Source organism: Ursus maritimus, assembly GCF_017311325.1.
Source record: "Ursus maritimus isolate PB19 chromosome X unlocalized genomic scaffold, ASM1731132v1 scaffold_X1, whole genome shotgun sequence".
Lineage (NCBI taxonomy): Eukaryota > Metazoa > Chordata > Mammalia > Carnivora > Ursidae > Ursus > Ursus maritimus.
Genome location: NW_024423319.1, coordinates 117685456 through 117698217, shown reverse-complemented (window position 1 = coordinate 117698217; position 12762 = coordinate 117685456). Strand labels below are relative to the sequence as shown.

The window sequence follows — 12762 nt, the reverse complement described above, 5'->3', positions numbered from 1 at the left end:
CGATAAAGGTCAAACTAGCGATCTACGCAACAACTTGGGTGGACCTCCGGACAATTATGCTGAGTACAAAATGCCAGTCTTTGAGATTGGCACACATTTCTACACTAACAGAGCCCTGGGAAACAAGAGCATCCAAATGGCCACATTCGCAGTTGTAGGGTTGGTCGTGCTTAGTTCTTAGCTCTCAGTAATGGCAACCCTATGCATCTCCAAAATATATCCTTTACCAGTTCTATCTTTCGTATTTACTGCTCTGCTTAATTTTGTTTTTGCTTGAAGGACAGAAGCACATAAACACGAGTATAATTGTAATTTCAGTTCCAAGTAGAGTTTTAAATAGAAGGTATGTAATACTGTAAAAATCACAGAACCACCGTGAAGAATAAAACAGATGAAGAAGGAATGCTTTCTTGGATTATGCTGTATGACAAAGACTCCTTCCTTAACCAAACTTTAGTCAGACTTCCGCTTGACTAGGCCTCAACCTTGGCCTCTATCCTTGCTGGGTCTGCATAGCCCAGTGTTAGCGAGAATCCTGTTAAGTCAGCTTAGCGAGAATCCCCCACTCTTGATAACCGGTCACCCTGGCCTGCCTTCAGGAAGAATCCTGTTAAGTTGGTTTGATAAGAATCCCCCTACCCTGATGTCTCCTCCTAATAAGCTTCCATATCATGCTATAAATTTCTAGCTGTGGGGGGTTGAGTCAGAGCTCTCTCCCCTGTTGCTGTCATGATAGTCCTGAATAAAGTTCTCCTTACAGTTTTAACGAGGGTCAGGAGAATTTTTCCTTTACCACATGAAATCTAGTGATAAGTGATCATGTCCATCGATGAGATTTGGTATTGTTTTAGCATACGAGGAGAACTTGCCCTACAAAGGTATACTTTTTAGCAACAAATTACAGTTTTCTCACACTTTACAGGGATTGTTTTTACATATACATGCAAATATATATGCATTTGTGTGGGTGCGTACACACACACACACACAGTGGAGTGACATACTACATGGATGTAATAATCTAAAGACATCTCTTCAGGCAGATATGTGTGTGTGTGTGTGTGTGTGTGTGTGTACGCACGCGCACACAACTCCGTACGGGTGTGTATTCATTCAGAAGCTAACAAGTGGAAATGTCCATAAAATCCAGATTTCCCTGAAACCTTAAGTTTGTTTCCAGAAAAAGAGAAGGTAACCTAACATTTCTTATATGCTTGATATGTAACCAGTACTCTACGTGCTTTATATTTCATTTTTCATACATAGTTCTTCATTTAGTCATTCCATAAACCCTATCACTTGGTGGCAGTATTTCCACGTACAGGTTTAGAGAGCTTAAGGAAGTCAGGCCAAGGTCAAAGAGCTAGCGCGTGGCACATCGGGGTCCTCACCCAAGGGTTTCCGGGACTGTGCTTCCAAATCTACCGCCTGCAGTGATTTTTCTTAACTAAATAGTAGTTTTATCACTGTCAAAATAATGTCAAACATCATTGTACGAGACCTGGTGTTTTCGGGGTTTTTTTTTTTTTTTAAAGAGAGATGCCTTTGTTCAAATGAAATCTTAATCAGAAGCCCAATATTTTGGAAGAGCAGGAAAACAGAAGAAAACACCTGAGCCTTTCTTGTTGGAACGGTAGGGAACTGGAGGACGGCCCTTGCCCCTCATTTCTTCCCTCTTCCTGTGTCCGGGCGAAACCCCTCTCCTCCCACCCCAAGCATCTCTGTGGAAGTCTTAGGCTTCTGAGGAGCGAAGGTGCAAAGACGCTTCACTGGACTACTACCGCCGGAGAAGATTCTCCACAGAGCCCTCGCACCTCACACATCTTATGAGCAGAGGCACCGGTGGCCTTTGTTGCAGACTACCTTTTTGTCTAGTGAACCATCTCGGAAAATAAAGATCGTGTCTCCCCGGGAGAGCAACAGATAGCTGTACTCACTGTCCATTTTAAGAGATCCAGGTTCTCTCAACTCCGGGTCCACACCCGCAGGGCAAATCTCCCACCCGCACAGCACCCAGCGGCGCTGCCCCGGGTTATCCTGTGGGACTTGGGGCTGGCAAGGAGAACGAGCGGGAACCTGAAGCTCAGGCCACTTGCTGCGCCGTGGGTGATAAAGACCTTTGTCCCTGACCCAGGGGTCTCCTGTCTTGTGGCAACACCCAAGAAAATGGTGGCAGGCCAGCCTGTTAGCTAGCAAGTAGGGTAGAGCCTCAGACCCTTCACGGTTCTTGACAGTCCCCACTCTCTAACCTATTTAACACAGAGTATTTACTCTGTATGAGGTGTTATTCCAAATGAGGGACAAATACTAACTCATTTAATCTTCATAATAATCCTGTAAGATAGGTACTGAGACTATTGTTACCACTTTACTGGGGAGGTAACTGCAATCATCATGATTAAGTAGCTGGATCGTTCCCATAAAATGGCAAGTACTTGCCGTGCATATTTCTAAGCACTAAATGGTTTTCCTTATTAAAAGAAAGAACATACATTGAAACCTCAGACCCATGCAACTGTTCTCCTCTGGCTGGTATTGATCATAAAGCCCCAGTCTTCATGAAGGCGGATACAGAACCACCCCAAGGGGCAGAAATATTAAAAACCACTCATAGGGGCACCTGGGTGGCACAGCTGTTGGGTGTCTGCCTTCGGCTCAGGGCGTGATCCCGGCGTTCTGGGATCGAGCCCCACATCAGGCTCCTCCGCTATGAGCCTGCTTCTTTCTCTCCCACTCCCCCTACTTGTGTTCCCTCTCTCGCTGGCTGTCTCTATCTCTGTCGAATAAATAAATAAATAAAAATCTTTAAAACAAAAAACAAAAAACAAAACACTCATAACCGATGTGCCTTGACATGTGGTATTTGAGAGGAAAAGTGGAGACAACTGCCTTAAAGACTTTTCCAGGGTCTTGAGTATTTAAAGTGGAACCTCTTCCTTGGAAAAGGGCCGTAATTCCAACAAACAGTACTAACAACATGAGTGTCCTCCCAGAATTAAACCCGCAGTAGTAAGCTTTCAACACTCCGGAGGTTATTCGTGTTTTATAACGCTCAGGCTTTGACAGTGCTGGCTAGAGAGCAGAAGACAGAGCGATCGACAGGCCCAGAAATCTGGACTCTGCCATGAGTGTCTGCTGTGCACCAGCTCTACCTTCATTCGTATAAAATCTTTGGAAAGTAGCTACTTTACGACAGGAGTCCCTTTCGGATGATTTCCCACATACTTGGGGACCGTCGACAAGATATATCCCTCTGGTGAATGGTTATTATAAAGACAGATGGACTGCAAAATGAATATCAAGAACAATCCAAAATGAAGGATGTGAACAGACGCCGCACACGACATGCCAATGGCCGTCAAATACATGCAAAGATGCTCAGCATCACTCAGGAGAGAAATGGAAAGCTACGCAGCGGTACCTCTTCTCATGTCTCAAGTAGGCAAAGACGTACAAGCTGGACAATGCACTCCCTTGGGGAGGCTCTGAGGAAGCGCTTGCACACCGTGGGGAGGCAGTGTGACTTAGTCATCGAGATGAGATCAGAAACCGCAGGCACCCTTTGACCCGGCAATCCCACTTCTGGGGATTTATAATATAGACACACCTGCCCCCCACAAACTGATGAATGGTCGAGGCTTTTCTATGCACAGTGTTTTAATAGCAAAAGACTGGATAGAACGCAGGTGATCGGTAAGGGAAGGGTCAAATAAATCATGGTACATTTCAAGATGGGATGCTATGATGTTGTTCAAGAAAAGGAGGAGGGAAGCTCTGTGCACCACGATGGAAAGATCTCCAGGATAAAGTGGGGGCTAAAAGGGTGCAAGTAGTTTATGTGAAAGGCCTCAACTTATGTAAGATGAGGGGAATATATTCATGTCTGCCCAAGAGGATCAGAAAAACTGCTGGGACTCTGCCATCGATACCGAGAAATGGCTATCGCTATGAGAGACAGTGTACTTCCCACTTTGGGCAGCTCAGGAATGACAGTGTTTGTATACCCATTAGGGACTTCAGAAATCCTCGAAGTTTTTCTTCAAGATATTAGGATTTAAAGTTACATAAGGATAAGACACTCTGATACTCTGAATTGACGGTTCCAAACAACGTTTGAAGGCCCCCCCCCCCAAAATCACAGTTAGGACCTGCACGTAGGCCCATGACTTTAGATTGTTTCTTTAAATGACCCACAGCTAATCAGCAGTTTACCTGGTTAAAATTCAGTTGGTTTGGTAGTGCTTTGAAGGGGACTCTCCCTTCTTGGGTTTTCTGCATTCAGACAGGATTTGCAGAGGAGCTAACAATAAACGGATTTAATGAGAAAACAAGAGCATACTGTCGGTGGCTTTTTGAAGAGGAACCATGAATACATATTCTTGTGGGCTTTGGCCTGATTACGTTTGTTAATAAGGAATGCCAAAACATGTGCACCAAAAACCGTTCAAGGTCTTTTGGTAGCAAATTATACTTGTAAATTCGATGTAAGTTGATCACTGGAAGAACTCACACTCTTTGAAGATTTGAATTCATAAATGTATGAAAGAATTAAGTGGTTCTTTCCCCTAGTGATATAAAGTACTAAATGGCAGGGAAAAAAATGTGTTTGAAATCAACGGAGGAAATAATTCATTTTGAAAATCATCTCATAAAAATGTTAAATAGGAAAAATATGCCGGGCTAGTTCCTACTGGATAAATAAAGCAGAAATATGCAATGGGCAAACTTAAGGATGATGGACTGGGAAATGTCCCATCTAGCGCTTTGTCTCCTGTAATATTTTTGTTATTCAACTGTGGCAGTCTCAGGCACAGTCATCTATTCCATCCCCCAGAAGACAAAGAAAAGGAGACTAATTCTGATCAGCAGAAAACTGGCTGGCCTTTGGAGCCTTCAAGGGGGCAATGGCTCCCGGATCAAGGAGAAATGAATGTCTTTGAAGACTCCATCTTAGACTGTTTCGTTAATACATAAAACTCTCTCTTTATCATGCAGAAGACTCATTTCAAAAGGAAAGTGCAAGTCAATGAGGATTAGTTTGGCTTCTTGGAGGTCAGAACTAAATCTACAAAATGAATACAACGACGCTGAAATAAACAAGAATGTGAAATTGCTCATCCGCGGGGATGATGTAACTAATACTGACATAATTTCCAAGCAGAAAAGCAAAACTAGGTCGAAGCATGTTGGCCTAACATAATAAGCATTTTTGCTCCCAGAATTTTACCATGTAGGCTGTGTCTGCAGGCATTAATGTCTTCTGTTATCAATGTTCGGGGCTGTCACAAACAATTCACGTCTTATCACTCTTTGTTAGTTAAACCAAAACAATGTAGTTTACATGTGAACTATTCCATTCTGACAGCTGAAATGTTAGAAAGGGGAAATGTTAAAAATATTCAGGAAGTGTCTCCTCCAAGCTGAGAAGCACTGATCAGTAAATACTCATTATTTAATAGTCTCCTATCACGTTCTTCTCCACTCAGAAATTTCTCTCACTCAGTTATCATGACTTTTATTCCTTCTTTCACTCAGAGCCATATAGAAAGGGCAGCAGCATTGATACCTCTCCAGAAATCCTCTTTAGGGACGCCTGGGTGGCTCAGTTGGTTAGGTGGCTGCCTTCGGCTTGGGGCCCCAGTCCCAGGGTCCTTGGATAGAGCCCTGCATTGGCCTCTTGCTCAGCGGGGAGCCTGCTTCTCCCTGCCTGCCGCTCCCCTGCCCCCCCGCCCCCGCTTGTGCTCACGCTCTGACAAATAAATAAAATCTTAAAAAAAAAAGACCAATGAAAAAAAACTAAACTGAGTCCCTCAGTGAGTAGCCAATTTTTCTATTCTGCTTTCCCCAGACGCTGACTAAAAGAACTCATCCTTGCTTCGCCCTTCTATTTGCTCCATTTCATTTTCCTGCACTATTTCCACAAAGCCCCCCTGATTAATTCGCAGAAAAAAAGGACTCCTCTCACTCCTACAACTTTCTTCTGTATAAACATAATCCTCCAAAGGTTTTACTCTCTGACATGTTCACACTTACCTAAAATCAGAGCAAAGAATATGTAGACAAAAGTACCACAAAATCCAAAGATAAGGCTATGTGACCATCTGGATTTTTCGGATGGTATTTGCTCCGAAGGGGATACAGTCCTTCCTGATTGCTTGACTCGCCAGAAACCATCCACCTGCTGGAACTGTCTTGGCATTTGTTAGCACATTAAATTAGACCGTGACCCCAAAACATCCAAATTACATCTTACCAGAAGGCATGAGGTGTAGTCAAAAGGCAATAAGGTGGGGAGTCGGGAAGACTCAGGTTCTAGAAGTAAACTTGCTCATACCTTTGCTCCCTGATGGAGGGTAAAGCATCCCTCCGAGTGAAAATTTCAACCCACAAGTGCTACACTTTTAACCAGTACTCTTTGTGTCTCCTAAATAAATAGATTTCTAATATTTAGGGATGCCTTCCATTTCTCTCTTTATCTGGTCATTCATCCAGTTATTGGCAACTGAGCAGGGCATTCAACAAATTCCACTTGTCCAAAAACAGCTCCTTTCCTCCGACTTATTTGGGGAAGGCCACTTCAAAACACATACAACTGAAGCCACACTCCACCACTTGACATAGGACAGACGACACAGTCTACTGCGTGGGCCCTTCGAAAATGTATTCGTCCTGTTGTCTCCATAAACCAGTAAATGTCTCAGAAATTTCTATTTCATCATTTTAACCATAACTCTCAGACAGTCTGTCACACCCAGAAGCAGTGAAAATGCTTTGTCCAGCATATGTCTTGAATTTCGTAGAGAAAATGTGGCCACCATATGTGTAGAATAGAGCAGAAGACTTGAGTCTTCTCTCAGAAACAGTCTCTCAGTTGCTGAGTGACCTTGGGCATGCCACTCACCTGGCAAAATAAACCAGCTGCACGTGGGCCAAAGGCCTAACACACCAGGTCGGGCTCAATGAGAGCAAGAACCAGATTCCATCGTTGCTTTTAGGCTCTGAGCTATTGGAGGACATATCCCATTTCCTGACCTCTTCTGTAGCCCCATCGCGAAGGACGTAAGTTAAGCTGCCTGCCATATTCCAGGCTGTGCCCTCGCCCAGAACACAACTGCATGGGCTACGTGGTCAAGCAACTGCAAACTCCTTTGATTTTTCTCTCATGTCAATCTATTCAGTCCTTGCTGTTCCCCAACCTTTCTAACGCCCTTTCTTCCTCTTGAAAATGCTTCCTGGAAAATGTTCTTTCCTGCTAAAATTCATCTAGCGTGTGCCCATAAAATATTTAATGATTCTTCTTGTGTGCCAGGCACTGTGCTTGGGCCGGGGGATTTAAAGGTAATTAAGATGTAACTCTTGCTCTTGAATAACTCAGTCCCTAGATAGGCAGACAAATGATTAACTGGAAATACACGCACCATTTCTAATACTTGTGTGGATAAGAGGAAGCTCCAGCTTTTTTCTTTCCATTTATTCTAATCCCATAAACAGCACTCAGCTTACGAAGAGCATCCTTACAAACAACCCAAACCCACAAGTACCATCACTCCCCTCACTTGGCCCCCTGTGCTTCCCTGGCTGTCACTCACAAAGACCTCAGTGAGTCCGCACGTTCAGGCAGGATGCCGAGGAAAGAAAACAAGTGAAGAGGTCGGACCTACGGGTGGACACATCAACAAGTCCCATCTGTCAAAGGCATGACCCTGCCCACAAATGTTGCCCCGGAAAGGGCAATCCTGATTGTTGCAGCTCCAGGCTCTACTGCTTACTTTTTCTCCAAGATTCATCCTGAGGTCTGAAGGGCTAAGAGTCATGTTAGCTCATCCATATTGCTTCTCCCCCAATACCTAGTTGAGACCATTGTCTAGAGGAAGTAGGGGTGTGGCGTGGAGGTGGGGCAGGGCAGGAGGGAAATTCGGCAATTACAGGAACTCAACTCATTGTGTATTTGGATAGGGAGTCCCAGTCGGACCCAGAAGGTATCAGAAGGATGGAGAAAGAAGTGCAAACTACTGTAAACATTTCCTACTTCAAATATTGCCAAGACTGGCCCATTACCCAAAGCATGGTAACTCTTTCTCCCTCCGTGTTCCATCCTGTGTAACATGGAGGCATGTCCTCAAAACTCAGCACTGAATCTGACATTAATCAGATTATTTTTTATGATAATGAATTCTGGAAATGGAATCATTTCTCATTGGAAAACATTCTGGGTTTCAAACAACGAACTCTTAGAGCATACAGTCTTCCTGGATTGGGGACGGCCTTGGAGTTATTTTTCTCTATTTAAAAATTGGTTAAAGGACTACTTAATAATTATGATAAATGTATTTTAACGAGGAACTCATAACTTTCTACAAATGGATATGTAGCTAAAAATTAACTAAACTTCACAAATACAAATCATTTGTCAAGTCTCCTAAGGTCAAGAAAGCTTTGGCTACCAATTGATCAAGTAGATTCTTATCCATACAAATGTAGTTATTAATAAGCAGGCATTCTGCCCACAAATAACTTACATTGTGCTACTGGCACAATAAACTATGTATCAGATCAAAAGTCCTCTGAGGGCAGGGATCACATTAAAATCATGTCTGTAGCCCAAAAAGGCATCTAATAATCATTTAAAATAGTTTAAATGAACAGACTACTGAATACATTAATTCTGGAAGTACTCCTCAGCGAATGTCCCTGAATAATGTAAGGAATGAAGGACAGCCTCTGTGTTACACTCATCATAAACAGCTGACTGTGTATGAAACCTTCAAATCCATTTGCACTACAAATGATCAGTACATCTTTTTTTTGCCTTTTTTAGCCAAAACTACTTTTATAGCACAGAGCAGATAAGTTCTTACTTTGTTTGTTTTATTTTAGAAAAGTCCTCTCTAAACATTTTTTTTTCAGTGCCTCGATTTTCTGACCTCTTTACCACCACCTGACTTTCTGAAGGCCATTAACCATCCTAATCTGTGTCAAAGGGATATTTTCCTCTGGGGGTGGGGGGAGGGGGATAAAAGTCTTGTGGATCCAGAAGGGTCCCTAATATTTTGTCCTTTCATTTAAAGAAATTTCTAGAACATGCCAGGTTATAAAACTAGGCAAGCAACCTTCTAGAACAAAATCCCCCGAGATGAGTTTCATGTGAAATAAAAGGAGTTGATAACGAGCCAGAAAGAATCATTTTGATAAAACTGTCCCATATCTAAATGGGAGATTAGATTCCTGTTTGACCTGGCTTTGTAGCCCTTTCTTTAATCACAGCGTATTTGATATTCTCTTCCTTGAATGAACTCATTTTCGTCGTGGCTTTGGTCACAAGATTAAAGAATCGCTAACTAATTGTTCCAAGTAAGCAGAGCAATTCTCCGGGCCTCCGATCGGGCTCCCGGCAGCATCCACCGCCCAGCCTTCCATCCTAGACACTTCAAGCCTGACCTCTGCAGGCGGCTAACTGAAATGCACACCGCCCAATCGGGCTGTGGTCTTTCTTTTCAAAATCCCACCAAGTTCTGAAAATGCAAATATTCACAGTAAGTATAACGCGCAGACTGATAATATATTGGCTTTTCCTTTCACTTCATAAGTTGCTTTTTGGAAGTAGCAACCGTTTGACTGAAAAGCATTTAAATTTCATCTGCAAAATACTTTGGTCGTGGCTAACCACTGATTCTTTTTGCCTTATCGAGAAAAATCCGAATGATTTGGATGAACTGAGATCCTCAGATCATGCTGGTTAAAAATGTTCTGATTGGCCCCACCTTTTTCTAATCAAACAAATTACTCTTTGTCCAGCGACCAAATCCCCGGGCCCTTTCACGAAACACCGTGCGGTCCAGGTTGCCATAGCTACCTTGGATGTCTATTTACCACACAAGGGATCAAAGCCAGGAGACATCCACATACACACTTAGCCTTAAAACTTGCTGGAATGTCTGCGGGTAACATGCACCTACCAATTAAAGGATTTGCCCACAGCCTATGCGGTCCACAGCCAAGCAAACTATGAACGCATGTCATAACGAATGGCAAGGAAAAGCCAACTTGAATATTTCAAAACGACCAATAAGAACCTTTAATCTGACAGCAAGTCTTATGATTCTAACATTCGCTGCAAAGGAGAGATAGCAGGGAAGACAAGAACATTTCAACGGGTGTTGAAGACACTGGATTTCCAAACCAACCTCCAAACCAGGGCAAAAACTTGAAACAGCTGTTGAAAGGGCAAATTTCTCAGATACATATTTTAAATTCCGGTTAGTTACAGTATCTTTCTATCTCAACGTTGGGACAAATGAGAACAGAAATGCCTTTTCAACTTTTATAGGCTCGACTTTCAAATGGAGGAAACCATAAAGCATATTTGGGACAGGGCATGCTGGTTCCAGAACCGTAAGAGAAAGGGATGCTGTAGGGGTGCCCAGCGTGAAGCCCCATCACTTCGAATTCCAAGCCTCGTGCACGCAGGTAGCTTGCCTTGCGGAGTGGGCGGGAGTCACCCTCAGAATTGCACCTAATTTGCCGCGTATCTTTATACTTCGCCTGTTCTCTCCGCCTTCACCCCACCATTTGTTCAATGAGGATCAAACTGCCACCTCGTTCTCTCCTGGGGGATGTGACAGAGAATAAATAGATCATGTTCGTAAAGGACCTTCTAATCCTCAAAGGAAAGATTAATACAAAGACATTCATTATTAAACCAGATGTCCTTGGGCATTTTAATTCCAGTCTGAAGAACGCAACACAGGCCAGTCACAGCTTCCTTATATAAGCACCATGCTAGCCTTGCAAGAATCGAGCAGCTGCTTAAAGCTCTGGATAACTACCTCATTTTTCCCCTTCACACTCTAAGGCGAAAGGCGATGCTCTGTTTTAGTCTATCAGAGATAAGAGTGTGCACCTTCTTCTCTTGGAGTGGTTTGGAAAGTCATCAGGATATTAAAAACGCAAAATAGGTCTGGTAGGCAGTTTTGTCTGGAGAAGCTGCTTTTTTCCTTTCTAGCAGAATTATTTGTTCTTCTCCTGTGCGGGGACAATGAGCGGTGCGCTATTGGCGGAGGGTATTTGCAGTTGCGAGAATGCCACAGGCAAACCTGTTGTTTTTGGCTGGGCCTCCACAACAGGTGGCCATGCCTTTCCTTTCGCCTGGGAACACAGCAAATTCCTTCTCAAGGAAGTTTCGGGAAAGCTTCCCATTTATGATCAGAGCGCGGAGAAAGATTGGCACACACTTGGAAATTACTTCCTCATAAAGGCAAATCAGGTTTACACTTTTCTTTTGTCCTCACTCAGCGTGACCTTAGGAACCCTCAAACGATATCAACCTTCTATGCGTTTTTTTTTTTTCTCCTGCCACCCTGGCAGAGAGCAAAACCCCTCTGAATCTCATGTCCAGGCAGGCAGCTTTCTCATTCTGCTGGCGGCTCCTGGCTACCTGCTATGCCTAGTCCGTGGCAGGGGTCTCTTGGCTGCCACCCCGTTGTTCCGCATTGTGCAGCCCTTGGGACGGATCACTCCTCAGCGCAGAAACTGGATTTCATCGCCAAGCTGATGACACACGGACCTGTTTGATAGTTAACGCTGCAAATCCGGCCGGGGCTGCCAGGCTGTGGCGGCACATTGGCTGATGGGTGCCATTCACCCAGCCTGGATGCAGCAGTCTGCCCCAAGAGAAACTCACGTGAAATTAGGCTTAATCCACACCATAACTCCACCACCTCATCCCCTCTACACTGTTGTTCTAGCTGCTGTGAACAATGTATGAGATGCTTGAAACCCTGGACTGCCCCCCCATTCTTTGGGTGAGCAGTGACTATTCCCTCCTCTCTCCCCCTTCCACCCACCCCCCACGGGATCCCACCCCCACCCCACCCTCAGAACAGGCCAAAAAATTATGAGACACACAGAGTCAGAGGATTAAAAGGTCGTTCATTCACTAAATAACAAAGGAGTTATTACATGTGTACCCTTAAAACTTCAATACCGGGCTGAAGTCCAATTCACGCGAATGCCACGACGCGCCAGGCACGGGGGAAATTACGCCAAGCCGGCCAGCATGCCTCTGGCATCAGACAAGGGGAGTGCCACCGTTCCACAGGGAGTGTGTGGGAACAGGGATTCTGAAAACTGAGCTCAGACACCACCGAGGAGAGGACAGGTGGCTCTGCACAGGATCAAATGACTTCTTTGTTCCAGCTAAGGACCTTTGTCAAAATTCTTTTGCGCTCCTCTTTTACCTTTTAGATCCTTTCCATTTGGGCTTCTTGCTCCTTTTCCCCCTCCCATCTGACTGCTCGGCATAAAAAGAACGGGGTCGGTTGTGGGTCTGCAGAACTGAAAGAAACTCAGCCTCGGCCCCGCAATGTGCGGCAAGGCAAGGGCAACTCATTGAAAACACACGGCACTTGCTCCTCTAAATGTGCTTTTCTGCACTCACTAAAACTTGCCAGCCACGCCTGCTTAGCGAGCCAGCGGCAGAGGGTCTTGGCGCCCGTCCGTTGGGGGGGTGGGGGGCTCTGCACCACCTCCCGAGGCGGCAGGAAACGGACAGAAAGTTCTAAACCCCTCGCCCTGGCCGCCAGAGGGAAAGTTTGCTTCCTATGCAAATCACCTCCCCCAAAGTGCTCAGGGTGGCGGGTACTGAACCCATTTAGAAAAAAGAAGTGAAGAGCTTTTCTGGTGGTAATACCGAGGCTAACTTTTCCTACCCAGATTTGCTGAGAGCAGGCAAAAGCAATTAACACTCCTCTGGTAATTCTCTGC

At 44.5% G+C, this 12762-nt stretch overlaps 1 protein-coding gene across 4 annotated transcripts in view; it reads right to left on the bottom strand.

The window, feature by feature from the left end:
- The window catches only part of MID1 (midline 1), a 581834-nt gene that overhangs the window by 137929 nt on the left and 431143 nt on the right, over window positions 1–12762 (bottom strand). The gene's annotated exons all lie outside the window — the stretch shown is intronic.